Source organism: Dromiciops gliroides, chromosome 4 (genome assembly GCF_019393635.1).
Source record: "Dromiciops gliroides isolate mDroGli1 chromosome 4, mDroGli1.pri, whole genome shotgun sequence".
NCBI classification, from domain to species: domain Eukaryota; kingdom Metazoa; phylum Chordata; class Mammalia; order Microbiotheria; family Microbiotheriidae; genus Dromiciops; species Dromiciops gliroides.
In genome coordinates, this window is record NC_057864.1 from 208,627,338 (window position 1) to 208,639,581 (window position 12,244).

A 12,244-nucleotide genomic window follows, 5' to 3' on the forward strand; every position below is an offset into this window, starting at 1 on the left:
ACACCTTGTTAAGTCATAAATAGTGTTGCAGGGTCCATATCTCTACTTTTGGCAAATTGACCATCCTTTCTTTGAACCAGGAAGAACTGGGTTCAAGTTTCTTGGCTAAGTCATACTGTCTGACCCTGGGCAAGTCACTTAACCTTTCTTCTAGACCCTAGCTTCTTAAACTGTATGGTGTCACACAACTGAATGTGGGGGTCACGAAAAATTTGGCAACAGTAAAAGATTACATAGACCCATTTTATATACCTAATATACCCAGGGTTGCATAAAAATTTCTCCAATGAAAAGGGATGGAGAGTGGAAAAAGTTTAAGAAGCCCGGCTCTAGGCAACTCTCTAAGGCTATAAGTTGAGAAGACAGAACTGGCCTGCACTGGTAGGAGTTTCTTCACCAGGGAGTTCCCCATAACAATGAAATCACAGGCCCAGTCCCTATCCCTTCCTCACTGAAGAAAAGGTGAGAACATCTCTCTAGGACCCAAAAAACTTGGTGATATTTCTAGAAGAAATGACTCAGATAATTTTAGAAGGTGAGCAAAGAGAAAATAACATTTAATAGATGAACAAATTCTTTCTTATAGACCCTAAAGGCAATATTAACAGAATGTTTTAAAGTGTCACATCATCTACCTTGAAAATAATAATAGTAATTGATTTTTACAGTGTTAAAGGTTTGAAAAGCTATATACATATGTTTCAAGTGATCCTCCCAATAATTCTGTGAGCTATGAAAGGTATCTGCATTTTACAGATGTGGAAAATGAGGTCTCTGAAGGAGGTGGCAATTATCTTTTGAGGTTTTTGCTTACAATATTGGCATCACTGCTTAAAATATTCTTGGTACTTTTCAATTCACTCCTCATTACATCACACGTTAGACCATTTGTATCCATTCCTTCTCCTATTTCTTAAGGAGAAATAATATTCTATTACATTAATAACTATAATTAGTTTAGCCAGTGTTCTTTGTTTCTAGTTCTCTGTTAAAATATAAAGTGTAGCTATAAATATTTTTGTAAACATGATTAGGTCTTCTTCTTGATCTTTTGGGGGTATAAACCTAATTGTGGTTTCAAAAGCCAAAATGTACACACAGTTCAGTGATTTTTGTAAGCATAGTTTTGACTTGATTCAAGAATAGTTGGACAATTTCTAGGTCTGTATCCCAAAGAGATTTTTTTAAAAAGGGAAAGGGATCTATTTGTACAAAAATATTTATAGCAGCTCTCTTTGCAGTAGCTAAGAATTAGAAATTGAGGAGATGTGGTTCACCAACCTATACTTCTCCTTTGCTGATTCATCATCTATGAATTAGGAAATGGCTGAACAAGTTGTGGTATATGATTGTAATGAAATATTATTGCACTATAAGAAATGACAAGCAGCACAACTTCAGAAAAAAATGGAAAGACTTACAAAAACTGATACAAAGTAAAGTGAGCAGAACCAGAAGAACATTTCACACAGTAACTGCAATGCTGTATGATGAACTTTGAATGACTTGACTATTGTCAGCAACATAATGATCCAAAATACTCCCAAAGGACTCATGATGAAAAATGCTATCTACCTCCAGAAAAAGGATTGATGTCTGAATACAGGCTGAAAAATATTATATCTATTTTTCTTTCTTCAAGTTTTCTCGTGCAAAATAACTAATACGGAAATGTTTTACATGGCTGTACTTTTATAACCTATATCAGACTGCTTACTGACTTGCGGAGAGGGGATGGAGAGAAAGGAAGGATAGAACTTGGAACTCAAAACTTAAAAAAACAAACATCAAAATACAACGAATGCTAAAAATTGTTTTTACATGTAATTGGGGGAAATAAAATAGGAAATAAAATATTATTTAAAAAGAAATAAAAGGAAATATGCTCAAATGGGGGGGGTGATTAGATAACTTTAGTTGTATAAAAAGATATCAAACCGTCTATGCCCTTTGACCCAGCAATTCCACTATTAGGTTTATACCCCCAAAAGAGATCAAAGAAAGAGGGAAAGGATCCACATGTACAAAAATATTTATAGCAGCTCTTTTTGTAGTGGCCAACAATTGGAAATTTAGGGGGCACTCATCATTTGGGAAATGGATGAACAAGTTATAGTAAATGAATGTGATGTAGTACTAATATGCTGTAAGAAATGATGAGGTGGGGAGCAGTGTTTCAGAAAAACCTGGGCTTGTAGGAACTCATGCAAAGTGAAGTAAGCTGAACCAGGAGAACAATTTATAGAACAGCAATTTTGTAAAGCCAATTAACTCTCAAGTACTTAATAACTCTGATCAATATGATGACCAACCACAGTTCCAAAGGATTCATGGTGAAACACGCAATCTACTTCAGATAGAGATTACAGAATGAAACCTATTTTCTTCTTTTTTGGATACCACTGATGAGAGAATTTATTTTATATAACTAAATATATTTCTAATGGATCATTTTTCTTACCTTCTCAATGTGTGGTGGAAAGGAGGATAATTAAGAATTAAAATGAATTTTAAAAGACTCAGTTGTTTTTAATGGGCATTGATATTATTTAAAACATTTCTAAATATGGTTGCTCATTACTTATCTTTTTTCTTTTATATATTTCTATCAATTGACTATCTGTTCTGGATTAGACCTTTATCAGAGTAATTGCAAAGTATGAGAAATGATTATTTATAATCATTATCTTGGGGGACCCTGTGATCTCCCATTCTTTCTTCAGGCAAGCTCTCTTTGAGAGATTCTATCAAATTTCCTCATCTGGATCAAACCCAACCCCAAACTTAAAAGAATCCTTTTGTCTAGATTGCTGAAGAAACTGATGAGATTAAACCATATTTAAAAGGAAACGGTTTTGCCCTGATCCCCTTGAGTGAGGGTCTTACAATCTTTCTCTTATGTCATCCCTGGAATTCATTTTAATATAACTCACCTCTTATCATGTCAACCAGTTAGATTTGAATGATGTTAAACAATTAGATTTGACTGCTGTGTGATAGACCTCCTACAGTGGGGATGGGTATATAAAATGAGACCCAACCCCCAAGAGTGGGTCTTTGGTCTGAGAGACAGCCATAGACCTCCTTTTATTAATAAAATGAATAAATTACCCACAAACTACGTCTCTCATATTTTTAATAGTTTCACAAGAGTTCACTGTTTTCCCTCTAATTCTAACTACCGCTTTTGTTTTGTGATAATACTTAAGTATCTCCTGCTCTAGTGTTTAAAAATATCATCTCCATCTGAAGCTTAGTCACTAAGTGTTTACTAAATGACTACTATGTGTCAGGCAATGTGCTAAGCAGTGGGAATCCAAATAAGGGCAAAAGACAGTTCCTGCCTGCCCTTGAGGAGCTCATGATCTAATGGAGAAGTAAACAAAAATGCACAGTTGAATTATACACAAGCTAAATAGAAAAAAATTAACAGAGGAGAAGCTCTAAAATTAAGATGGATTTAGAGGGGCAGCTAGGTGGCGCAGTGGATAGAGCACCGGCTCTGGAGTCAGGAGGACCTGAGTTCAAATCTGACCTCAGACACTTAACACTTACTAGCTGTGTGACCCAGGGCAAGTCACTTAACCCCAATTGCCTCACTTAAAAAAACCCAAAAAAACAAACAAGCAAAAAAAAAAAAAAAAAAGATGGATTTAGAAAGTCTTCTTGTAGTTTCTCTGCCTAAATTTAAAAAATCATGTCCTATTTTTACTGTTACTTTGAGATGGTAAATGCTAACCTTATTTTTCTGAATTGTGAATTCACGAGAAGCATAATACAGGTGGTTCTATAATGTGTTTCAAAAACGAGAATGTGATCAAATTTGTTCCAACATGTTTTTGAATATTAGGAATATATTAGGAATATTCTGAACATAACTCAAATTTTGAGTTTGTTTCTGTACAATTCTTCCAAAACATCAAGACAGAAAACTATACCATTTCCTAACTCACAACCTTCCCAATGGAGATTTACTTTTACAAGCAAACTTGAGGTCTCTGTCAACATTATATATTTATTGTACATCTTTTGGTGCATAGAAGTTAAGATGGGGAAGAAATGGTATGCACCACCCCCTCTTCCACCCACCCCTTTCTTTTAGGGCCTAGAGTTTTAGGGGCTCTATAGCCTGGGAACAGGCTAATAGCGGCCTCAGGCCTATATTTATTATAATATGGCCACTATTCTAAGATTCATGTATTTCTTAATCATTTAACATGTATAAAAGCCGTGCTCCTTTTTTTTTTTTTTTGCAGGGCAATGAGGGTTAAGTGACTTGCCCAGGGTCACACAGCTAGTAAATATCAAGTGTCTGAGGCCAAATTTGAATTCAGGTCCTCCTGAATCCAGGGCCCACGCTTTATCCACTGCACCACCTAGCTGCTCACCTTTTTTAAAATTAAAAAAAAAAATTAATAGATATTTTTATTTAAAGTTTTGGATTCCAAATTCTATCCCTCCTTCCCACCCCCCTTCCCTGAGGTGATAAGCAATCAGATATAAGTTATACATGCACAACTATATAAAACATTACCATATTAGTTGTTTCATATAAGAAAACTTGAATAAAATGGAAAAAATGAAAGAAAGTAAAAAATAGCATGCTTCAGTCGGTGTTCAATCAATATCAGTTCTTTATTTGGAGATGGATAGTATGCTTTATCATCAGTCTTTTGGGATTGTCTTGGATCACTGTATTTCTGACAATAGTTAAGTCATTCACAGTTCATCAAACAATATTGCTGGCATTACACAACGTTCTCCTGGTTCTGCTCACTTCACTATACTTAAGTTCATATAAGTCTTTCCAGGCCTTTATGAAATTGTTCTGCTTGTCATTTCTTATAGCACAATAATATTCCATCACCATAATATACCAATTGATGGGCATAATTCTTGGCCACCACAAAAAGAGCTGCTATAAATATTTTTGTACAAATAGGTCTTTTTCTCTTTGGAGGGATGTTGTTTTTTTTTTTTTTTGCAGGACAATGGGGGTTAAGTGACTTGCCCAGGGTCACACAGCTAGTAAGTGTCAAGTGTCTGAGGCCACATTTGAACTCAGATCGTCCTGAATCCAGGGCCGGTACTTTATCCACTGCACCACCTAGCTGCCCCCATCATATGATTCATTTTTAAGACGTTATATGCCTGTTCTCCCCAACCCTTTTTCTCTCTATTTATATATTTTTCTTCTAGCACATTCCCATTTATGCAAAATAAGTTCCTCCTTTATTTATTCCATAGCGCTTTCCTTTTTTCTCCCCCAAAACAAAACAAAATCTTAAAAAAAAAAAAGAACCCCAACAAACTCTCATCCAGACCTTGAATTTCTTATGTAACTCCCGTGACTCCTGAAAACAGGATTCTGAAGAGACACCTGTCTATTCTCTATCTGCATCTAAATACTTTATCATTGTTTAAATCTTTCCAGTGCAAATATACTTACCTTTCTTGGTTTTTCTTGACTCCTTTGTTTAGATTTCAAAGTTTCTGTATTTAGCAAAGCTCATATTGCCTTCCTTGGTGCAACCCTTCTACTAACTACTGCCTATTTGTGCAGTCCTGGACTGGATAGAGCTTACTTGTCCCTCCCCAACCACCACCTCATTTTCTTTAACATTAGCCTTGGGGGTGGAGGCAAGATGGCGGAGAGGAAGCAGCAAGCTGTCTGAGCTCTCCTTCTGTTCCCTCAAAAAGAACATTAAATCAAACCTCTGGACGGATTCTGAAACTACAGAACCTGCAAAGAGACAGAAAGACACAGTCTTCCAACCAGAGATAATTTAGAAGACTTCAGGAAAAGGTCAGTCTGACTCGGGCAAAAGGGAGACCCAGCGCAGGGCAGTAGCCCAGCGTGAGGGGGTCGGGGAAAGTCAGCAGGAGCTGCGGGCCACAGCTGAACAACTGAGGCCGCTGGAACCTGGCTCAAAAATCTGGTGGCCAAGAAGGACAGTGGAAAAACCTACTTGCACCGGCCAGGAGGGCGGGCTGTAGGGCCACGAGTGGGACAGGCAGGATCAGGCGCCTGGCCGAGCAAACCCAGACAGGAAGTACAGGGGGTCAAACTGCACACACTATAAAGGCCTCAGAGTAAAAAGCTGGTCAACAGCACCTATACCCCTGAACAAGAAGCCCAAAACAGGGACCCTGGTGCCCCCAGAGCAGACCTCAACTTAAAAAATAAATAAACAAGCTGCAATAATGAGTAAGAAGCAAAAAAGAGCCCTCTCCATTGAGAGCTTCTGTATCAATAGGGAAGAAGCCAACACAAACTCAGATGAGGAAAACAGCCTCAAATTGCCTACATGTGAAGCCTCACGAGGGAAGGTGAATTGGTCTCAAGAACAAAAAGCCCTCCTGAAAGAGCTCAAAAAGGATTTTTAAAATCAACTGAGAGAGGTAGAAGAAAAAATGGGGAGAGAAGTGAAAGCAAAACAAGAAAACTATGAAAAAAGAATCAGCAGCTTGGAAAAGGAAGCACATAATTTCACTGAAGAAAACAATGCCTTAAAAAATTCATTTGGCCAAATGGAAAAAAAGGTGCATAATCTCATAGAAGAAAACACTGCCTTAAAAAATTCACTTGGCCAAATGGGAAAAAAGGTACATCATCTCACTGAAGAAAACAATGCCTTAAAAATTAAAACGGAGGGGCGGCTAGGTGGTGAAGTGGATAGAGCACCAGCCCTGGAGTCAGGAGTACCTGAGTTCAAATCCGGCCTCAGACACTTAACACTTACTAGCTGTGTGACCTTGGGCAAGTCACTTAACCACAATTGCCTCACTAAAAAAAAAAAAATAAAAATGAGACAGTTGGAAGATAAGGAATCCATGAGACACCAGGAATCAGTCAAGCAGAATCAAAAGAATGAAAAAATAGAAGAAAATGTGAAATAACTCATTGGAAAGACAACTGATCTGGAAAACAGATCGAGGAGAGAGAATTTGAGAATCACCGGACTGCCTGAAAGCCATGACCAGAAAAAGAATCTAGACACCATATTCCAGGAAATTATTAAGGAGAACTGCCCTGATATCATAGAATCAGAGGATAAAATCATCATTGAAAGAATCCACCGATCACCTCCTGAAAGAGACCCCAAAAGGAAAACTTCAAGGAATATTGTAGCCAAATTCCAGAATTATCAGGTGAAGGAGAAAATAATCCAAGCAGCCAGAAAGAAGCAATTTAAATATCATGGAGCCACAGTCAGGATTGCTCAAGACCTGGCAGCTTCAACATTAAAGGACCGCAAGGCTTGGAATATGATATTCCGGAAGGCAAAGGAGCTTGGATTGCAGCCAAGAATCTATTACCCTGCAAAAATGTGCATTCTCTTTCAGGGGAAAAGATGGACATTTAATGACATTGGGGACTTTCAATCTTTCCTGGTAAAAAGACCAGAAATGAATAGAAAATTCGATCTTAACATACAAGACTCAAGAGAAGTTTAAAAAGGTAAACAGAGGGGAAAAACAAAAAGGTTACCCAATTAGGTTAAATTGTTTATATCTCTACACGGGAAGATAATACTCATAACTCTTAAGAACCGTAAATGTATTTGGGCAGAGAGAAGGAGTTTACACAGAGGGTATAAATATAAATTGTCTTTGATGTGATGGTACAAAAAAAAATTAAGGGGTTAAAAAGGGAGTCTATGGGGAGGAGAGGAAAGGGAAGGTGGAATGGGATGAATTATATCATATGAAGAGGTGAAAAAAAAACCTATTACAATAGAGGGAAAGAAAGGAGGGGTGAACATTGTTTCAACCCTACTCTCATTAGATTTGATTCAAAGAAGGAATAACATACACGTTCATTGGGATAAAGAAACTTAGCTCATTCTTTAGGGAAGTAAAAGGGGAAGACTGATAGACAAAAACAAGGGAGAAAAGGGTAAAGAAAAGGGGGGAGGTGATAAAAAGGGAGGGCAGATTGGGGGAGGCAGGGGTAAGAAGTAAAACGTCGGTGAGGAGGAATAGGGTGAAAGAAGGGGGAAAAGTACAAAGGGGGTAAATAGAATGGAGGGGAATAGACAGTAATAATAACTGTGAATGTGAATGGGATGAACTCTGCTATAAAACAGAAGTGAATTGCAGAGTGGATTGAAAACCAGAATCCTATAATATGCTGTTTACAAGAAACACATATGAAGCAGAGAGATACTATAGATAATGAAGTAATATCAATATTAAATATGTATGCGCCAAGTGGTATAGCATCCAAGTTCTTAGAGGAGAAGTTAAATGAGTTACAAGAGGAATTAGACAGTAATACTATACTAGTGGAGGACCTGAATCTCCCCCTCTCAGAATTAGATATATCTAGCTGAAAAATAAATAAGAAAGAAGTGAAAGAGGTGAATAGATTACTAGAAAAGTTAGACATGATAGATGTCTGGAGAAAACTGAATGGGGATAGAAAGGAATATACCTTTTTCTCAGCAGTACATGGCACATTTTCAAAAACTGACCATGTATTAGGGCACAAAAACATCATAGTCAAATGTAGAAAGGCAGAAATAGTAAATGCATCCTTCTCAGATCATGATGCAATAAAAATTACATGTAAGAAAGAGCCAGGGAAAAGTAGAATGAAAATCAATTGGAAACTAAATAATATCATTCTAAAGAATGAATGGGCCAAACAAGAAATCATAGAAACAATCAATAACTATATCCAAGAGAATGACAACAATGAGACAACATACCAAAATCTATGGGATGCAGCCAAAGCAGTGCTTAGGGGAAAATTTATAGCTCTAAATGCTTACATGAATAAAAAAGAGAAAGAGGAGATTAATGAATTGGGCATGCAACTTAAAAAGCTAGAAAAAGAACAAAGTAGAAATCCCCAATTAGATACTAAACTAGAGATCCTGAAAATTAAAGGAGAAATTAATAAAAGTGAAAGCAAAAAAACCATAGAATTAATCAATAAAACTAAGAGCTGGTTTTATGAAAAAAAAAACAATAAAATAGATAAAATATTGGTTAATTTGATTAAAAAAATGAAAGAAGAAAACCAAATTACTAGTATCAAAAAATGAAAAGGGTGATGGTACCACCAATGAAGTGGAAATTAAATCAATAATTAGGAATTATTTTGCCCAACTGTATGCCAATAAATTTGACAATCTAAATGAAATGGATGAATATTTACAAAAATACAAACTCCCCAGGTTAACTGAAGAGGAAATAAAATCCTTAAATAAACCCATATTAGAAAAAGAAATTGAACAAGCCATTAATGAACTCCCTAAGAAAAAATCTCCAGGGCCAGATGGGTTTACAGGTGAATTTTACCAAACATTTAAAGAACAATTAATTCCAATATTATACAAATTATTTGGAAAAATAGGTGAAGGAGTTCTACCAAATTCGTTTTATGACACAAATATGGTGGTGATACCAAAACCAGGCAAAGCAAAAACAGAGAAAGAAAATTATAGACCAATTTCCCTAATGAATAATGATGCTAAAAGCTTAAATAAGCTATTAGCAAGGAGATTACAGCAAGTGATCACCAGGATAATACACTATGACCAGGTGGGATTTATACCAGGAATGCAGGGCTGGTTTAACATTAGGAAAACTATTAACATAATCAACCACATCAATAAGAAAACCAACCAAAATATATGATTATCTCAATAGATGCAGAGAAAGCTTTTGACAAAATACAACACCCATTCCTAATAAAAACACTAAAGAGTTTAGGAATAAGTGGAGCTTTCCTTAAAATAATAAACAGTATCTATCTAAAGCCATCAGCAAGTATTATATGCAATGGAGATAAATTAGAGGCCTTCCCAATAAGATCAGGGGTGAAACAGGGATGTCCATTATCACCCCTATTATCTAATATTGTACTAGAAATGTTAGCTTTAGCAATCAGAGAAGAGAAAGGAATTAAAGGAATTAGAATAGGCAAGGAGGAAACAAAACTATCACTCTTTGTAGATGATATGATGGTATACTTAAAGAATCCCAGTGTTAAGGGCTAAAATTCTAGCTAAACTGTCTAAAATATTTAATGAGAGGTCGCCAATAAATTATAAGCTTTAGCAAGAGTTAGACTTTTAAGCGTTTATTAAGGAGAATAAGAATTTTGTAAAGAGAGAGGGAAAGGCCTAGATTCCTATCTATTAAAGGGAGAGCGCATTTCTAGCTCCGCTCTCCACCAGAGTCCAGAGGAAAGAGAGTGAGCCCAAGCGCCAGTCTCTTCCTTCCTCCTCCCACTAGCCCGCATCACTTCCTCATGCCAAAGAAAAGACTCCTGGTCTTGCCCTCAAAGACCTTCACTTCATGGGCGGAACTCTTCTACAGTAAGTCTCCAGCAGGTGGCGTCATTCCAATCATTACACCAGAGAATCAACTCAAAAATTACTTGAAACAATGAACAACTTTAGCAAAGTAAAGTAGCAGGATATAAAATAAATCCACATAAATCATCAGCATTTCTATACATGACCAACAAAGTCCAGCAGCAAGAGATAGAAAGAGAAATTCCATTTAAAGTAACGGTAGATAATATAAAATACTTGGGAGTCTACTTGCCAAGACAAACCCAGGAACTCTATGAACACAACTACCAAACACTCTTCTCACAAATCAAACCAGATCTAAATAATTGGAAAGATATCAATTGCTCATGGATAGGCAGAGCTAATATAGTAAAAATGACAATACTGCCTAAATTAATTTACTTATTCAGTGCCATACCAATCAGACTACCTAAAAATTATTTTATAGAGCTAGAAAAAATAATAAAATTCATCTGGAAAAACAAAAAATCAAGAATATCTAGGGAAATAATGAAAAAAAATTCACAGGAAGGTGGGTTAGTGGTACCAAACCTGGAGCTTTACTATAAAGTGGCAGTCATCAAACCTATCTGGTACTGGCTAAAAAATAGAGTGGTTGATCAATGGAATAGGCTAGGCACAGGAAATGCAGTAGTAAATGAAACTAGTAATGTAGTGTTTGATAAACCCAAAGACTCCAGCTTCTGGGATAGGAACTCAGTATTTGACAATAACTGCTGGGAAAACTGGAAGACAGTATGGCAGAAATTAGGGATAGACCAACATCTTACACTTTATACTAAAATAAGGCCAAAATGGATACATGATTTAGATATAAGAGGTGATACCATAGGTAAATTAGGAGAGAAAGGAATAGTCTACCTATCAGATCTTTGGAAAGGAAAACAGTTTATGACCAAACAAGAGATAGAGTATATTATAAAATACAAAATGGATGATTTTGATTACATTAAATTAAAAAAAAATTTGTACAAACAAGCAATGCATTCAAAATTAGAAGGGAGGCAGAAAGCTGGGAAACAATTTTGTGGCCAGTACTTCTGATAAAGGCCTCATCTCTAAAATATATAGGGAACTAAATCAAATTTATAAGAATCCAAGTCATTCCCCAATTGAGAAATGGTTAAAGGATATGAACAGGCAGTTTTCTGATGAAGAAACCAAAGCTATCTATTCCCATATGAAAAAATGCTCTAAATCTCTAATGATTAGAGAGATGCAAATTAAAACAACTCTGAGGTACCACCTGACACCTATCAGATTGGCTAAAATGACAAAAAAGGAAGATAATAAATGTTGGAGAAGCTGTGGGAAAATTGGAACACTAATGCATTGTTGGTGGAGCTGTGAACTGATCCAGCCATTCTGGAGAGCAATTTGGAATTATGCCCAAAGGGCAATAAAGCTGTCCATACCCTTTGACCCAGCAATACCAATTTTGGGTCTTTTCCCCAAAGAAATCATGGAAAGGGGAAAAGGACCCACATGTACAAAAATATTTATAGCTGCTCTTTATGTGGTGGCAAGGAATTGGAAGTCAGGGATGCCCATCAATTGGGGAATGGCTGGACAAGTTGTGGTATATGAATACAATGGAATACTATTGTGCTGTAAGAAACGATGAGCAGGAGGAGTTCAGAGAAACCTGGAAGGTCTTGAGTGGGCTGATGATGAGTGAGATGAGCAGATCCAGAAGAACAATGTACACAGTATCATCAACATTGAGTGTTGACCTACTGTGATGGACTATATTCTTCTCACCAATGCAATGGTACAGAAGAGTTCCAGGGAACTCATGATAGAAGAGGATCTCCAAATCCAAGAAAAAAAAAAAAAAAAGAACTGTGGAGTATAGATGCTGAATGTACCATACTATTTCTTTTGTTTTTGGTGCTGTTGTTTTTTCTATTTTG

General features: G+C 36.4%; 1 protein-coding gene across 1 annotated transcript in view; it reads right to left on the minus strand.

Annotated features, from left to right (window-relative positions):
- The window catches only part of GNA13 (G protein subunit alpha 13), a 63,820-nt gene that overhangs the window by 12,975 nt on the left and 38,601 nt on the right, over window positions 1-12,244 (minus strand). The gene's annotated exons all lie outside the window — the stretch shown is intronic.